The sequence below is a fragment of the Lathyrus oleraceus genome, chromosome 5, assembly GCF_024323335.1.
Source record: "Lathyrus oleraceus cultivar Zhongwan6 chromosome 5, CAAS_Psat_ZW6_1.0, whole genome shotgun sequence".
Lineage (NCBI taxonomy): Eukaryota > Viridiplantae > Streptophyta > Magnoliopsida > Fabales > Fabaceae > Lathyrus > Lathyrus oleraceus.
Genome location: NC_066583.1, coordinates 426147609 through 426156272, shown reverse-complemented (window position 1 = coordinate 426156272; position 8664 = coordinate 426147609). Strand labels below are relative to the sequence as shown.

At 37.4% G+C, this 8664-nt stretch overlaps 1 long non-coding RNA gene across 4 annotated transcripts; it reads left to right on the top strand.

The window, feature by feature from the left end:
• Nucleotides 1–487: 487 nt before the first annotated feature.
• Nucleotides 488–2919, top strand: LOC127085204 (uncharacterized). 4 transcript variants are annotated; one of them, XR_007789018.1, is made up of 5 exons: nucleotides 493–893; nucleotides 969–1212; nucleotides 1709–1852; nucleotides 1971–2328; nucleotides 2447–2919. It is a non-coding gene; the product is annotated as an uncharacterized LOC127085204 (long non-coding RNA). The 4 variants fall into 4 exon arrangements; XR_007789016.1 differs by having other exon boundaries at nucleotides 502–893; nucleotides 982–1212; nucleotides 2176–2328; XR_007789017.1 differs by having other exon boundaries at nucleotides 488–1212; nucleotides 1510–1852.
• The last annotated feature ends 5745 nt before the right edge of the window (nucleotides 2920–8664 follow it).

Genomic DNA, 8664 nt, shown 5'->3' with positions numbered 1-8664 from the left:
AAAATTTAGTCAAAATTATAAAATAGTATTCTAACAATTTCCAAAGCCTAATTCTTTAGAATTCTAACTAAATTAAAAAATGATTAATTCTAATTAATCCTAGTTTTTTCATTCTAAACTAAAATTAAAGCCCTAAATCTAATTAACCTCTAATGTTTCCAATTAAACCTAATGAACCTAAAATCAACTTCTAAAAGTTAATTACCCCGAATCCCTAATTAACCCCCTTAATTCTCATTAATCTTCATTAAATCTTAACTAATGCAATAACACAAAAGGAATGGATCAAAGCATAAAAACAGAAAATGGGCCTATGTGAAACATGGGGTGCAGGCCCGTCGTTGGGAATGAAAAGCCAAGGACGGATCCGTCTGGGCCCAGGGCCTAAGGCCCAGGAAACGGATCCAACAGGGGCGATGTAACACACAGGTGGGGTCGTTGATAGCAAAGCTTGGGCCTTAAGCCCAAACCCAAACACACATCCAATGTCCCAAACCCGATTCAGCTATGGTCAACTCCATTTCAGGTCAAGAAAATCCTTCAAACTTCAACACCAGTATCGCGCCTAATCCGATGGTTCCTCAGTTCCATCACCGCAGAACAAACAAAACGGCGGTTTTCCATCTCACCGCCGTGATTCTTCATCACCTGAAATGGATCTCCTAGCGTGTTCTTGAAAGCTCCACACACTGCTTCATCTCCAAGTCCTCAACCTTCTTCCAAGCTTGTGGATTCATGGATTTAGAGGGGGAGCGAAGCAAAAACAGGATTCTCACATCAAATTGGTTTTGAAATCCTATATCAACGGCTCAAATCATCATTGCACGTGTGTGAAAACAAGAAGAACATGAATTAAAGTCGAAACCAGAACTTACCGGATTTGCTGCAAACAGGTGTCGAAGGCTGTTTCTCTCTTGTTTTGATTGACCTTCAATCTAATCTTCCATCTTCTTCTGTTCTTGATGTAGAGTGGTTGTGCAGAATGAGGTCGATGCAGAAGATTTCTAAACTCAATGCGAAAGATTGCCGAGAACTTGATGCAGAAGGTTCAGAGCTTGATACGGGAACGAGATTGATGAACTTGGTACCGAAAGATTGAGAACTCGCGCATTGAGATATGAACTTGATGCAGAAGATTGCAGAGTAAGGTCGAGAATCTGCAGAATGCAGCAGATGAAAAATAGAGTCCAAAAGATTGGAGTGTGAGGAATGGTAAGTATTTATAGAACTTCTATTTCTCATCCCTCTCAATTCATCTTTAGAGTTCTTTTTCGGTTTCTTCAGTTGTGGATTCAGTTATGCTGATTCTGTGAGTTTGTTATTCTGTTAGAGAAACCGTTAGGTTTAGTTTTTTTTTTCTTTTCTGTTTTGCATCCATGAGATGGTTATAACCGAATTCAGTTGGGATTGGTGAAGGGATTCTATTATTATTCTGTTCCGGTGTCGACGGTTAGCTATTGGTTTGTTAGGTTCTACCCTTAGCTGACAGTATACTCTTCCTTATGTTAGTGGGATAGTTTCTCATTTTCGGCTAGTTATTTCGGGAAGTGTAACCTGTGGATTTCCCACCTTGTTGACATATATGTGAGAGAACCAAGATTTGAACGTGAGTTGCATGATTCTGATTCCTTCAAATTAATGTCGTTCGTTTTGAACGTGAGTGCAGTTATAACTTATTGCTTATGATAAATGGAAGTTGTTGTTAAAGTTGCAGGTTGATGTTAGCATGAGCAGAAACTACGACTTTCACTTGGAAAGCATGGCTCATGGTTTGTAGGCTCGATGGTCAAAATGCGACTTTGTGAATTCTGGACTGAACTGCACTTGGACATTGCGAACTTGCCATGAATAGGTGAGTTGGTTAAGTGAACTTATTAGCTTTCTCTGGAATGATGAGTTTATTGTACAAAAAGTGTTGTTAATGCCATGATACACAATGGTATTGAACTGCTTGCTGGAAGTTTTTGTAGGCATGCTGCTGGTTGGAAACGAACTGGTTCGGTTATGCCGATAAGAGCAGTATCGAATGAGTTCTGTTATGATATTTTTTAGTGAGGCTCAACTTGTTAGCAGTTACAATTGAATGGAATCATGAACTGTTAAAAAAAACCTTGTTATTGTTAACTCTTCCAAGCTGCCAAATGAGTAATCAAAAGAAAGTCCATTGCAATGCAGGTGAAAAGATTGTATGAGCAGGTTGTACGGTTTGCACTTAGGTCTGGTTTTGCCGGTCCTGGAATTGTTTGGCTAAAATCCAGTATGAAGACTTGTCGGTGCAGTTATTTGCAAGATGAAACTTGGTGTGAACTGCTGCCAAATGCACATGTTGTAAGTGGTATACTTGTAGGATTTTCATGCCGCCGTAACTTTAGAGTAATACCTCTGTTTTGGCATGCTGTCATTATTCTGTTATGGAGTTTACAATGGTCTTGGTTTCATTATGCAGGTTGGTGCAGGTTCAATATTTACATTGCAATTGTTGATGATGGAAGCTTGAATTCCGAGGTGCTATGTATTACGATGATGGGTGGAAGTCCGTTGTTGCAGCCAGTTTTGAACTATGTTGCTAAAGGCTTACGATGACGAAACAGGCGTGTATCAAAGATCAGGTTAATTTTTGGTTTTTGAACCTTGGTTGGTCAATGCTAGCTAGTGACTTGTCATTGTGAATCATAGGCCACGAAGCGTAGGTTCCGAAATCGGATGTATATAATTTATGTTATGCATTTGGAATGCAATTTGGAACTTGGTTGAATAGGTTTTTAGGTGGTATTTATGGTTAAAGTCATGTAGGATAAGTCATGTGTATGGTTGTATGTACTTTGGAGTTGAAATATTGTAAGTTGAATTTGGTTTGAAATGTATATAGATATCATAACTTTGGATTGAAGTTGTGAATTGCTTTTGAAATGGCTTCAATCATTTGTGCTTGGTTTAAGGGTTGAAATTGGAATGTATGGGTTTGAAGATGAATGAAATTGAATGGTTGAATTCATTGGTTTTTATGGTTCATGTGTTGGAAATGTCTTGGAAATTTGAATTGAGTCAATGGTTGATTGAATGGAAATTGTAGGGATTAAATGTGATTGAAAGGTTGTAATGTTGAATGAATTTGATTTGTGTGGATGATTAGAAAAATGGAAAGTCAAATTGAATGTTAGGAATTGGAATAGGTTTTGAATGTTATTTGGATGTCATAGTTGGAAATGGTTGTATAGGTTATGTAATGCATTGACATGGTTTATGAACATGGTTTATGTATTGTAAAATGATGAGTTGACTTTGGTCAAATGGTTGTGTACGACCCCAATTTTGACCCTAAAATCCCTCATTTTATGTAGGTACGTAGGCACAAGTCCGAAGATCTTGTCAAACACAAAAATATAATTAATGAATTCTTTTCTCATCCCCACATTCTATTTATTGCAAACATCATTTTATACCAAAAAACACATACACACATACAAAAGGGCTCCTCAGGAGTATCTATGACACTTTGGGTGCTAACATCTTTCCTCTGTGTAACCAACCCCCTTACCCGTAATATCAGGCATTTTATTAGTTTTGATTTAAAAATTTGTTATCTTTGGGTTTTGTTCGTGCTTTTCCCTTTTCCTTTGGAAACAATAAAAGCGCGGTGATGATTCTGGTTTTATTGACGTTAAGTTTATTCATAGCTTAATGGTCATGAATTTACCGCTACAGAAACTAAGTGGCGACTCTGCTGGGCGGTAGTCCTCAGTGAGTTTAGCCTACTTTTTTATGTGTATATATTTGTATATTTGATGTTTGTATATTTGTATATTTGATATAATCTGCTTGTTGTGCTTGGTGATCTCTGAGTGTTGAGATAAGTTCTAACCCAAACTTGAGTGCAATTAAGATAAGAGGATGGTATAGTCATGTTCGACTTTTGTGTAGTAGTCCTTATCAAGTTGGCTTGAGACCCATCTACTCAGTGGAGACCCTTTTGGAGCTATTGATGTCACACAAGTTATTTGTGGTTAGGCATTACTTTCTCTGATTTGGGCGAGAAGCTGAGGACCGTAGAACATTTAACCTAAATTGGCCTATTTAAGACGTAGTGCGGTGACTGTTCATGTGTAGACTTGATAACAGTTGTTACGCAATACTACAATCAGACGAGTTTCTCTTGAGAATATTATGGGTTGATGAGTCAGTCATCCTAATCTGTAATATTCGATAGATGGAATTAAGACTATGTGGACTTTTTAGAACATGATTTACAGATTTTATCATTAGTACACTCCTTTGGGATGATTCTTAACCCGACTCCATGCTTGTGACTCACAACAAACCCTTGATTCTTGGTTGATCCAATTAAGTCTTGTCAATATCAATGGGACTTGAGTGTTGATAAGATGAAAAACCACAATCCATCAAAATGGATGATTGATCTTGACAATGACTTGATTCATTCCTTGACCTTTGTTTGTTTGCCTTTTGTGTGATCCCTTATTTGTGATTGTTCCATTCATGCATTCATGCGCATCATAACATTCATCACACAAAAAATAGCTTCAAGGAACTGGGGTTTTATTTGTAAATATTTTCAGATCATGGATTGTGGACGAAGGAACACTAAGAAGTACAGTTTTAGATGTCCTGATTTTAAAGAGTTAAGGAAGCTATCATCTTTTGTATTAGATCCCTTGGACTTCAAACAACGTCATGGGAAGCTTATATCTGTGTTATCTGCCGATGTAGTGGAAAGACTCGAGTGTGTTGGTTCAGTTCTATGACACTCTCTACTATTGCTTCACTTTTCCCGATTATCAGCTTATGCCTGTAACAACCCAATTTTAGTATTTGTTTCTTATATTATTATTATTATTATATTTTATTTTATTTATTTGGAGTGTTAATTAATTGATTGGTTATAGGTAGTATAATAATTGATCATATTAATTAATTTGGTGTGTTAATTAATTATTTAGTTGATATGAGATATAATGAATAATTGAATTAATTAACTTGGTGTATATTGTGTTGGTTTAATTTATTTGAATTAAATAGAGATATTATAATACTAGGTATTATTGGGCCTAATAATTAAATTAGAGATATCATTCTTTAAGCCCAAATATAATACTAGAATATAAGAGGTGAGGAGAGTGGGAAGTAGGATTCATTTGATCATTTGACGGTAATAGAGAAAGAGAAGAGGAGAATTAAGGAGAAGAGGGGAAGAACAAGAGAGAAGCTAGGGTTTCCAGAAAATTGAAGAGGTAAGGGGGAGAATCCTTATTATTATGGGTTAGTATGATTGGGTCAATGGGTAGAAGTATGTTTAGGTTAAAAATCCCTAATTTTGTATGGTTGTTTGAAATTGTTAGGTTGATGAGTATTTTTAATTTGTGGTGATTTGATTGTGTTAAAACTGTAAATTAACGTTGTATACTTAGAGTATTGTATGATTTATAATTTTCTGAATGTTTGGCTTTTTACGGAATCGAAATCGGAGGTCCGAAAGGCCTCCAACGATGAAAAACGCAGAAAATTCTGCATTCTGTTTTGCGTTAATCGGTGACCCTCCGAGCGTTAACCGGTTACTTGCTAAAAACCTGCCCAGAAGTTGATTCTGTTTTGTGTTAACCGGTTACCCTCCGAGCGTTAACCGATTACCACTGTTAAAAAATGAAAAAATTGAGATTTTAAAAGTTGTATTCATTTTGAAATGCAATCTAAGTGAGCGTAGTTGATAATTAGCCTATATTTGTGAATGATATATTGTTATGAATGTGTATATGTACCATTGGTGGATAATTCATAGAGTTGGATTATGGTGATATGTGGAATGTTAAGATGGTAGAGATGATCTTAATTGCATATGTGTTGGTATTTGTACATTCATTCATGGCATGGTCGGCTTCATGGTGGAAGCGGTGAAACTGTGGGTTCACATGGCAATAGACGTTGATCCTTGAATGAAAATAGGCGTAGCAGACGTTGATCCTTAATTGGAAATAGACGTAGTGGCTTTGATCTTGTCCGGATCGGAAGCGTGGCTTGGATTCTAGATATTGAATCGGAAAGCGGTGAAACGTTGGGTTCATATTGCGGTACCACATGCATAGAGTCACATGTCTTGCATTAAGTCACATTAGAGTTATGTGATAATTGAATGTATGCATTGACATGATTGTGAGGTGTGTATGAGATATGGTAATTGAATTTGGTGATGTTTGGATACATAATTTGGCAGAGTATGTGCTTATGTGATAGTTGTAGTTGTGTGTATATTTGGGAATATAATATTGGATTTGAATATTATACTCCTTGAGTTTTGATGTATGCTTGAAACCTGTGAAATAAATATTGGTTAATATTATTTACATGGTTATACAAGGTGTGATGAATTCCGTTAATTGTTGATTTAATCATTGTGCCTTATTATACTTCTTCATAATGATTTGAATTCTCACCCTTCTGTTTGAATGTTGCTTTACATGGCATCGTGCAGATACTCCAGAGTAGTGTTGCTGAAGTAAGTGGACGGTAGCTCACTCGAGATTAGCTGGAGAGCTTCGGTGCTTTCTTTTAGAGACTAAGTAGTGAGTCAATGCTCTGGTCATGTAACACGGGGTAGATTAGTAGTATTGAACTCATATCTGATTTGGATACGTATTATGTTATTACTTGTGAACATGTTTATTTGAAATTCGCTGTTTGGGAGGCCACAACGCCAAATATCCTGGACATGGTTTTAGTTACCTTGAGGAGATTATTGAGAGATGATCATGGTATGGGACATGGATCATTTTATGAAATACATGAGTATTCATTATTTTCCGCTGCGAACGCATATTCTTGAATATTCATGATAATTGAAATGTGTTATTTTAAATGACCAGGTGTATTGTATATTGATGATGAATGATGTTTGGTTTTTGAAAGCTTTTAGTTTTTGAAAACGTCGATGTGACGCCCTTTTATTTATATGCGTGCTTATTTACTCTGATGATATGTTAAGTATTTTGGGGTAGAAAAAAAGGGTGTTACATTAGTGGTATCAGAGCCTGGTTGACCAGTTGGTCAATAGTCGTTAGGGTTTTCAATCCCGTTGTATTTGATTGTGTATCTGACACGATCGATACTGTTTGTCTGGTTGTTCGGGCTGTTCAGGACGATGGTTGCAGGCAGGAATGACGATGCCATTGCTGAGGCGCTGAGGATGTTGGCTGACTCCATTGGTCAGATCCCTCAAGCGAATGCTGGTAACCGAAATGGAGATGATGATGAGTTCTATGCTTTGGGGAGATTCCAGCGGAATAATCCTCCTGTCTTTGAGGGTGAGCATGAACCTGATAAAGCTCAAGCTTGGCTGAAGGCAATTGAGAAGATCTTCAGAGTCATGAACTGTATTGATGCTCAGAAAGTGCAGTTTGGTACTCATATGCTTGAGAAGGAAGCTGAAGATTGGTGGAGTAACACTCTTCAGAGGTTTGAAGGAGACAACATTGAGGTTACTTGGGCTCTTTTCCGTGATGTCTTCTTGGAGAACTATTTTCCAGAAGATTGTCGTGGGAAGAAAGAGGTGGAGTTCCTTGAATTGAAGCAAGGAAATGGTACTGTTGCTGAATATGCTGCTAGATTTCAAGAGCTTATCAAGTATTGTCCTCATTACAATACTGCTAATGCTGAGAGATCTAAATGTTTGAAGTTTGTAAATGGCTTGAGACATGATATCAAGAAGGCCATTGGTTACCAACAGATTACTCGTTTTGCGGAGTTGGTTAACAAGAGTCGGATTTATGATGAGGATAGTAGGGAGAGTGCTTCTTTCTACAAGAGTTTGAAGGGGAAAAACAAGGATCATGGGAAACCGTATGATGACAATAGAAGACAATCGAGTTTTGGCAAGAAGCCAAGTGGGGGAGGATCTTCTACTCCACTTAAGTGTTTCAAATGTGGCGTTGAAGGTCATCGGGCTTTTGATTGTAGTAAGGATTCTGTGACGTGTTTCAAGTGTGGTAAGAGTGGTCACATAGGAAACCAGTGTGGAGTTGGTTCGAGTGTGACTTATTTCAATTGTGGTGAGAAAGGTCACATTAGTACCAAATGTGATAAGCCGAAGAAGGAGCAAGCGAAGGGAAAGGTGTTTGCATTGTCTGGTGCGGAGGCCACTACTGATGATAGGCTAATCCAAGGAACGTGCTTTATTAATGGTACACCTTTGACTGCCATTATTGATACCGGTGCAACACATTCTTTCATTTCTTTGGATTATGCTAAGAGATTGAATCTTATATTATCTGATATGCGTAGAAGTATGGTTATTGATACACCTGCTATGGGTTCTGTTTCTACTTCCTATGTGTGTCTGAATTATCCGTTGAGTATCTTTGGTAGGGATTTTGGAATTGATTTAGTTTTCCTTCCTTTAGAGCAACTTGATGTGATCTTGGGTATGAATTGGTTAGAATTTAATCGGGTGTATATCAACTGTTTCGAGAAGACGGTTATTTTTCCTGAGGTTGGTGCGAAGGAAGATTGGTTTGTGTCTGCTAAGCAAGTGGAGGAATCGGTGCAAGATGGTGTCGAGTTGTTTATGTTGTTGGCAACTTTGGATATTCGTGAGAAGAGGACGATTGAAGAATTGCCAATAGTTTGTGAGTTTGCGGAGGTATTTCCTGAAGATAT